Genomic DNA, 9422 nt, shown 5'->3' with positions numbered 1-9422 from the left:
TGACAATCAAAAGACTAATCATGCTCAGACTTCATCACATAGCGGTTCACCATACGTGCATGCTACGGGAATCACTAACTTCAACACAAGTATTTCTAGATCCACAACACCTTACTAGCATGACTTCAATATTAGCAAAACCACAACTCAAAACTAATTGAGATGAATCAAACTTCTCTAACTATTGAATGCACATGAAGGTAGAAGTTTTCGTATCCCTTTGGATAACTACCCCTTTTGAGACTACTTTCAAAGCATAGATCAACTACCAAGCCACGCACCACTGTGCTTTAAAAGATATAAGTGAAGCACATAGAGCAAAAGTATCTATCTCAAAAAGATATAAGGGAAGCACATGTGAACTGAATTGTCTACCAAAAGATATAAGTGAAGCTCGACAAATTCACGGTGAGTGCATGTCTCTCTCTCTAGGTGTGCAGCAAGTATGATTGTGACACAACAAAAATAAAAGACTCCTACGATACAAGACGCTCCAAGCAAAAACACATAACATGTGGTGAATAAAAATATAGCCCGAAGTAACGTTACCGATTGATTGAAGACGAGAGAGGGGATGCCTTCCCGGGGCATCCCCAAGCTTAGGCTTTTACGGCATCCTTGAATCTCTTGGGGTGCCTTGGGAATCTCCAAGCTTGAGCTCTTGCCACTCTTTATCTCTTTGTCCATAAGAACTTCATCCAAAACCTGAAAACTTCACAACACGAAACTTAAACAGAAACTCGTGATAACATTAGTATGAGAAAGCAAACCAGCACTTCCTTAGGTACTTAGAAAACTTAAATTCTACTTATGGTGATGTTGGGTTACTGGATTTTCAATCTTCCATGGCTAATACCCCCCCCCCCCGATACTATCCATAGTTTCATCAAAATAAGCAACCAACACAACAAAAAACAGAATCTGTTAACAGCATATCAGTCTGTAGCAATATGTATATTTCGTATACTTCTGGTACTTCAAAAATTCTGACAAATTACGACAGTCTGGAGAATTTGCGTAGCAATCAGCAGCAAAAAGAATCAACTCAAAATCTCTTATAGAAAAAAATGAAAATTCTTTTTGTGAGCAGAAAGTTTCTGTCTTTTCCAGCATGGCAAAATGATCATCCCCAAGACTAATCATAACGGTTTTTCTTGGCACAAACGCAAAAACAAACACAAAAAACACAATCATAACAGAATTATTAAAGTGTGGAAAACACAAAAAAGAAATAAAAATGATAGATTCGTTGGGTTGCCTCCCAACAAGCGCTATTGTTTAACGCCCTTAGCTAGGCATTGATAAATCAATGATGCTCACACGAAAGACAAGAATTGAAGCACAACGAGAGCATCATAAAGCATGTGAAAATCACATCTAAGTCTAACATACTTTCTATGCATAGGCATTTTATAGGAAAACAGATTGTCAAGACAACCAATAGTTGCCATATGCAAGGAAGAAGAAAGAGACAATAGCAATCTCCACATAACGAGAGGTAATTTGGTAACATGAAAGTTTCTACCAAAATATTTTCCTCTCTCGTAGCAATTACATGTGGGATCATATTCGAATTCAACAATGTAACTATCACATAGGATATTCTTTTCATGATCCACATGCATGCAAAGTTGACGCTCTTCAAAAATAGTGGGATTATCATAAACTAAAGTCATGACTTCTTCAATCCCACTTTCAATATTGTGGCAATTATCATATTCATCATGAGGTCTGAACAAATTTTCAAGATCGTAAGAAAGATCATCATCCCAATCATGATTATTGCAACAAGTAGTGGACATAGCAAAACTAGCATCCCCAAGCTTAGGGTTGTACATATTTTTAGCTTGATTGTCACTAATAGAATTTATAGTGAAACCATTGCAATCATGCTTTTCATCCAAGGAGCCCTCGTGAATCTCTTCATAAATTTCTTCCTCACAATTTTCAGATTCACGCATCTCAAGCAAAACTCCACAAAGATAGTCAAGTGCACTCTACTCACTAGCAATTCGTTCCACATAAGTGGGTCTCTTAAAGAGATTAGCTAGTGGATGAGGATCCATATCAATAGATTTTCAGCAAACGAAGATGCAAGCATAATGAAGGCACAAAGCACACAAGCAAACAGAAAGCAAGCGAGAGAAAAGGGCGAACGAAAAAGGCAAAGGAGAAAGGCAAATGAAAACGGCAAACGTGAAGTGGGGGAGAGGAAAACGAGAGGAAACTGGCAAAAAAGTAAATGCAGGAGATGAGTTTGTGAGACCTACTTGGATAGATCTCTCCTTCCCCGGCAACGGCGCCAGAAATACTTCTGCTACTGCAACAAAAGACCTTCCAACGGCGCCAGAAATATGTGCTGACAGGAGACGTCTTGATTCTCCTCAGCAATGGCACCAGGAATCCTTCTGCTACGGCTACGCCTTTAGGGACTTCCTAGGCAAATATGCAAAGGAATTCCCCGCGGCCTTGGAGCCTTGTGTTGGTGTTCCCTCGAAGCGGAAAGGGTGATGTAGCACAGCAGTGGTAAGTATTTCCCTCAGTTTTGAGAACCAAGGTATCGATCCAGTGAAGGAGTATCTCAAGTGCCTGCACAAACACAAAAAGCTTGCTCCCAACGCTATGAAGGGGTTGTAAATCCCTTATAGATTGTTCGCCAAGTGAGAGCTGAAAGCAACAAAGTAACAAAGCAAAGTAAAAGCAAAAGTGGAAACGATAGGTGTGAATAGACCCGGGGGCCGTAGTGTTTACTAGTGGCTTCTCTCATGAAAGCAAGTAGACGGTGGGTGAACAAATTACTATCGAGCAATTGATGGAACCGCGCAAAGTCGTGACGTCATCTATGGCAATGATTATATCTATAGGCATCACATTCAAAACAAGTAGACCGATACTTTCTGCATCTACTACTATTACTCCACACGTCGACCGCTATCCAGCATGCATCTAGTGTATTAAGTCCAAAAGAACAGAGTAACGCCTTAAGCAAGATGACATGATGTAGATGGACAATCTCATATCGACGACAGAGCCCACCTTGTTACCCTTGATGGAAACTACACCATGTGTGCCTTGCTGCGCCTACTATCACTGGGAAAGGTCACCACACGGTAAGAACCCAAAACCAAGCACTTCTCCCATTGCAAGAATCATAGATCTAGTTGGCCAAAAAAAACCCAAGACTCGGAGAGACTTACAAGGATATCAAATCATGCATATAAGAAATCAGCAAAGACTCATATATATATATCATAGATAATGTGATCACAAATCCATAATTCATCGGATCTCGACAAACACACCTCCAAAGAGGATTACATCGGATAGATCTCCATGAAGATCATGGAGAACTTTGTATTGAAGATCCAAGAGAGAGAAGAAGTCATCTAGCTACTAACTACGGACCCGTAGGTCTGAAGTGAACTACTCATGAGTCATTGGAGGGGCGATGATGTTGATGTAGAAGCCCTCCAACTCCAAAGTCCCCTCCGGCAGGGCACCGGGAAGGGTCTCCAGATGAGATCTCGCGGAAATGGAAGCTTGCGGCGGCGGAAAAGTATTTTCGTGGATCCCTTGATTTTTTTCTGTATTTTAGGGAATATATAGGCAAAGGAGTTAGGTCAGGGGGTGCCAGGGAGGCCACAAGCCTGCTGGCCGCCGCCCCCGTGGTGGCGGATAGGGGGCTTGTGGGCCCCCTGTAGCCCTCCTGGCTTGGCCCTCAAGCCCCCTGATCTTCTTCTTCGGGAAAAAATTAATTTGGGGATTTTATTCCGTTTGGACTCCGTTCCAAAATCAGATCTGAAAAGAGCCAAAGACACAGAAAAAACAGGAACTCGCACTTGGGACTGAATTAATAAGTTAGTCCCAAAAAAGATATAAAAGGTATATAAAACATCCAAGGATGACAAGATAATAGCATGAAACCATCAAAAATTATAGATATGTTTGAGACGTATCACCTACCTGTGGATTGAAGAAGATCCCTCAAGTAAGTTGTCATCGGTGCAAGCAATAAAAATTGCTCCCTAAATATGTATGATCTATTGGTGTGTGGAAAATAAGCTTTGTACGAACCTGTGATGAGGAAGACATAAAAGCGACACACTGCATAATAAAGTTCTTTATCATAGGAGGCAATATAAAGTGACGTTCCTTCGCACTAAGAGGTCACACATCCAAACCTCAAAAGCGCATGACAACCTCTGCTTCCCTCTGCGAAGGGCCTATCTTGTACCTTTACTTTTTGTCCTTAAAAGAGTCATGGTGATCGACACCAATTCCTTATTTCGCCTTTATCTTGGCTAACGTCATGTGCTAGGGAAAGATCTATATTCATATGACAACTTGGAAGTAAGTATTCATGAATTATTATTGTTGACATTACCCTTGAGGTAAGTAGTTGGGAGGCGAAACTATGAGCCCCTATCTTTCTCTGTGTCCGACTGAAACTTTGATCTCATGAGTACCACGTGAGTTGTAGCAATTGTAGAAGACGAAAGGATGATTGAGTATGTGGATTTGCTTTACAAGCTCTTATTTGACTCTTTCCGATGTTATGATAAATTGCAATTGCTTCAATGACTAAAGGCTATTGATTGCTAATTCTCAATAAGGTTCTTGACCCATACTTTACTTTGTGAAGGAATTGTCAGTTTAGCATAAGAGTTTATATGACGTTATTGTTGTTCTAATTATGATCATGATGGATGCATGTCTGTATTTTGTTTTACCGACACGTCTATCTCTAAACATGTGGGCATATTTATTGATCTCGGCTTCCGCTTGAGGACAAGCGAGGTCTAAGCTTGGGGAGTTGATACGTCCATTTTGCATCATACTTTTTGTTGATATTTATCGCTTTATGGGTTGTTATTACACTTCACGGTACAATACTTATGTCTTTTCTCTCTTATTTTATAAGGTTTACATGAGGAGAGAGAATGCCGGCAGCTGGAATTCTGGTCTGAAAAGGAGCAAGTTTGAGATACCTATTCTGCGCAACTCCAAAAGCCGTGAAAATCAACGAGGAATTATTTTGGATTTTGTAAAAAATTATGGGCGGAAGAAGTGCCAGAGGGGAGCCACGAGGAGGCCACAAGCCTCCCAGGCGCGACCTACCCCCTAGTCGCGCCTAGGTGGCTTGTGGGCCCCCTGTTGCCCCTCTGGCTCCCATCTTTTGCTATGAGTAGGGTATCATCCCAGAAAAAATCAAGAGGAGGCTTTCGGGAGGAATCGCTGCCGCCACGAGGCGGAACTTGAGCAGAACCAATCTAGAGCTCCGGCAGGGCCGTCCTGCCGGGGAAACTTCCCTCTCGGAGGGGGAAATCGTCGCCATCGTCATCACCAACACTCCTATCATCGGAGGGGACTCATCAGCATCAACATCTTCATCAGCACCATCTCATCTCCAAACCCTAGTTCATCTCTTGTAACCAATCTCCTTCTCACGACTCCGATTGGTACTTGTAAGGTTGCTAGTAGTGTTAATTACTTTTTGTAGTTGATGCTAGTTGGATTACTCGGTGGAAGATTATATGTTCAGATCCTTAATTCTATTCATTACCTCTCTGGTCATGAACATAATTATGCTTTGTGAGTAGTCACTTTTGTTCCTGAGGACATGGGAGAAGTCTTGTTATAAGTAGTCATGTGAATTTGGTATTCGTTCGATATTTTGATGCGATGTATGTTGTCTTTCCTCTAGTGGTGTTATGTGAACGTCGACTACATGACACTTCACCATTATTTGGGCCTAGAGGAAGGCACTGGGAAGTAACAAGTAGATGATGGGTTGCTAGAGTGACAGAAGCTTAAACCCTAGTTTATGCGTTGCTTCGTAAGGGGCTGATTTGGATCCACTAGTTTAATGCTATGGTTAGACTTCGTCTTAATTATTCTTTCATAGTTGCGGATGCTTGCGAGAGGGGTTAATCATAAGTGGGATGTTTGTCCAAGTAAGGGCAGCACCCAAGCACCGGTCCACCCACATATCAAACTATCAAAGTAGCGAACGCGAATCATATGAACATGATGAAAACTAGCTTGACAGAAATTCCTATGTGTCCTCGGGAGCGCTTTACCTCCTATAAGAGTTTGTCCAGGCTTGTACCTTGCTACAAAAGGGATTGGGCCACTTTGCTGCACCTCTGTTACTATTGTTACTTGCTACTTTCTACGAAGTATCTTATCACACAACCATCTGTTATCGATAATTTCAGTGTCTGCAGAGAATACCTTGCTGGAAACCACTTGTCAGTTCCTTCTGCTCCTCGTTGGGTCCGACACTCTTACTTATAGAAAGGACTACGATAGATCCCCTACACTTGTGGGTCATCAGAAGGCCCCTCAATGCAACCGGAAGCAGTTGCGTCATAATCATGTGGCAATCATGAGACTTTAGGTTGTGGAACTTTCTCTTTGCCATATTTATTATTCCCTTTATATTCGATGAGAAGCCAGACGGGACCTTCATACTGAGCGGGCATTCAAAGAAGATTTCCTTCTCTTCTTTGGTAAGAGCGTAGCTGGCACAACCCTAATGTATGTCGTCTTTTCCGTGCATATGTTTCTCGTCCTCCCGTACCTCTAGTGTATCTTTTGTCTTCCCATACACGCCCAAGAAGTCTAGCAGTTTCATGCAAAGACTCTTCGTCACGTGCATCACGTCAATTACAGAGCGGACCTCTAGGTCTTTCCAATAGGGTAAGACCCAAAATATAGATTTCTTCTTCCACATGGGTGTGCGTCCGTCAGCGTCATTCGGAAGAGATTGTCCGCCAGGATCCTTTCCAAAGATTACTTTTAAATCCTTGACCATATCAAGTATATCATCACCAGTATGGTGGTGAGGCTTCTTCCGGTGATCTGCCTCACCTTTGAAATGCTTGCCTTTCTTTCTTATGGGATGCCTGCTCGGAAGAAATCGATGATGTCCCAGGTAAACATTATTCTTACAATTATCATCCAAACAGTGTGTGCATGTGCGGTATCCCTTGTTTGTGTGTCCTGAAAGGTTACTGAGAGCATGCCAATCATTGATGTTAACAAACAGCAACACATATAGGTCAAATTCCTTTTAAATCCTTGACCATATCAAGTATATCATCACCAGTATGGTGGTGAGGCTTCTTCCGGTGATCTGCCTCACCTTTGAAATGCTTGCCTTTCTTTCTTATGGGATGCCTGCTCGGAAGAAATCGATGATGTCCCAGGTAAACATTATTCTTACAATTATCATCCAAACAGTGTGTGCATGCGCGGTATCCCTTGTTTGTGTGTCCTGAAAGGTTACTGAGAGCATGCCAATCGTTGATGTTAACAAACAGCAACACATATAGGTCAAATTCCTCATTTGCGTGCTCATCCCACGCACGTACACCATTTTCATTCCACAGCTGTAAGAGTTCTTTAACTAATGGCCTTAGGTACACATCAATGTCATTGTTGAGTTGGTTAGGGCCTTGGATGAGCACTCGCATCATAATGTACTTCCTCTTCATGCACAACCAAGGACGAAGGTTATACATACATAGAGTCACACGCCAGCTGTTATGATTGTTGCTCTGCTCCCAAAAGGATTAATGCCATCTGCACTTCGACCAAACCATATGTTCCTTGCGTTAGCTGCAAAGTCCTGCCACTTTCTCTTGATTTTTTCCACTGTGACCCGTCAACGGGTACTCTCAACTTCCCGTACGTCTTTCTTACGGTCTTCTCTGTGCCATCGCATCAATTCGGCATGCTCTTTGTTTTGGAACAAACATTTCAACAGTGGTATTATAGGAGCATACCACATCACCTTGGCAGGAATCTTCTTCCTGGGGCGTGCTACTTCTCAAACAACAGCGCCAGATATTGACACATTGACGAAGATTGGGCTTGCGTTGGTTTTTTCCTTGAAGAGGAAAGGGTGATGCAGCACAGGAGCAGTAAGTATTTCCCTCAGTTTGAGAACCAAGGTATCGATCCAGAAGGAGGGTCTCGTCAAGTCCAGAGTACCTGCGCAAACACAAACAAGCTTGCACCCAACGCTTCAAAGGGGTTGTCAATCCCTTCAAGATTGTTTGCAAAGTGAGATCTGAAGGCGGAAAGTGCAACGAAATAAAAAGTGTAAGGCTGAAAATATGGTGTGGAGTAGACCCTGGGGGCCATAGTGTTCACTAGAGGCTTCTCTCAAAATAGCAAGTATTACGGTGGGTGAACAAATTACTGTCGAGCAATTGATAGAACCGCGCAAAGTCATGACGATATCTAAGGCAATGATCTAGCACATAGGCATCACGTCCGAGACAAGTAGACCGATACTTTCTGCATCTACTACTATTACTCCACACATCGACCGCTATCCAGCATGCATCTAGTGTACTGAGTTCATGACGAACAGAGTAACGCTTTAAGCAAGATGACATGATGTAGAGGGATAATCTCAAACCAATGATGAAAACCCCATCTTTTTACCCTTGATGGCAACAACACGATACGTGCCCCGCTACCCCTTCTGTCACTGGGTGAGGTCACCGCACGGTATGAACCCAAAACCAAGCACTTCTCCCATTGCAAGAATCATAGATCTAGTTGGCCAAACAAAACCCACAACTCGAAGAGAATTACAAGGATATGAAATCATGCATAAGAGAGATCAGAAGAAACTCAAATAAGATTCATAGATAATCTGATCATAAATCCACAATTCATCGGATCTCGACAAACACATCGCAAAACAAGATTACATCGGATAGATCTCCATGAAGATCATGGAGAACTTTGCATTGAAGATCCAAGAGAGAGAAGAAGCCATCTAGTTACTAGCTATGGACCCGTAGGTCTATGGTGAACTACTCACGCATCATCGGAGAGGTCATGGTGTTGATGAAGAAGCCTTCCGTGTCCGAATCCCCCCTCCGGCAGGGCACCAGGACGTGCCCCAGATGGGATCTTGCGGAGACAGAAGCTTGCGGCGGCGGAAAAGTGATTGCGATCGTCCTCCGATTTTTTTGGGAATATTTGGGAATTTATAGGCGCAAGATCTAGGTCAGGAGACCTCCAGGGGGCCCACAAGCCTGCATGGCACGCCCCCTGGCCTTGTGGGCCCTCCCCTGGGGGCTTGTGGGGCCCCTGGGGTTCTTCTGGCTTGGACCCCAAGCTCTCCGATCTTCTTCCATTCCAGAAAAAATATTTTCGGGGATTTTCTTCCGTTTGGACTCCGTTTCAAAATCTCCTCTGAAAGGGGTCAAAGACATGGGAAAAACAGGAACTGGCACTTGGCACTGAACTAATAAGTTAGTCCGAGAAAATAAATAAAAGGCATGCAAAACATCCAAAGTTTGACAAGATAATAGCATGAAACCATCCAAAGTTATAGATACGTTGGAGACGTATCAGGGCGTTCGCCCTCAACATCACCAGGGTCATCGCGACAGATC

The sequence above is a fragment of the Hordeum vulgare genome, chromosome 7H, assembly GCF_904849725.1.
Source record: "Hordeum vulgare subsp. vulgare chromosome 7H, MorexV3_pseudomolecules_assembly, whole genome shotgun sequence".
In the NCBI taxonomy this organism is placed as follows: domain Eukaryota; kingdom Viridiplantae; phylum Streptophyta; class Magnoliopsida; order Poales; family Poaceae; genus Hordeum; species Hordeum vulgare.
Note: the sequence above shows the minus strand (reverse complement) of the source record.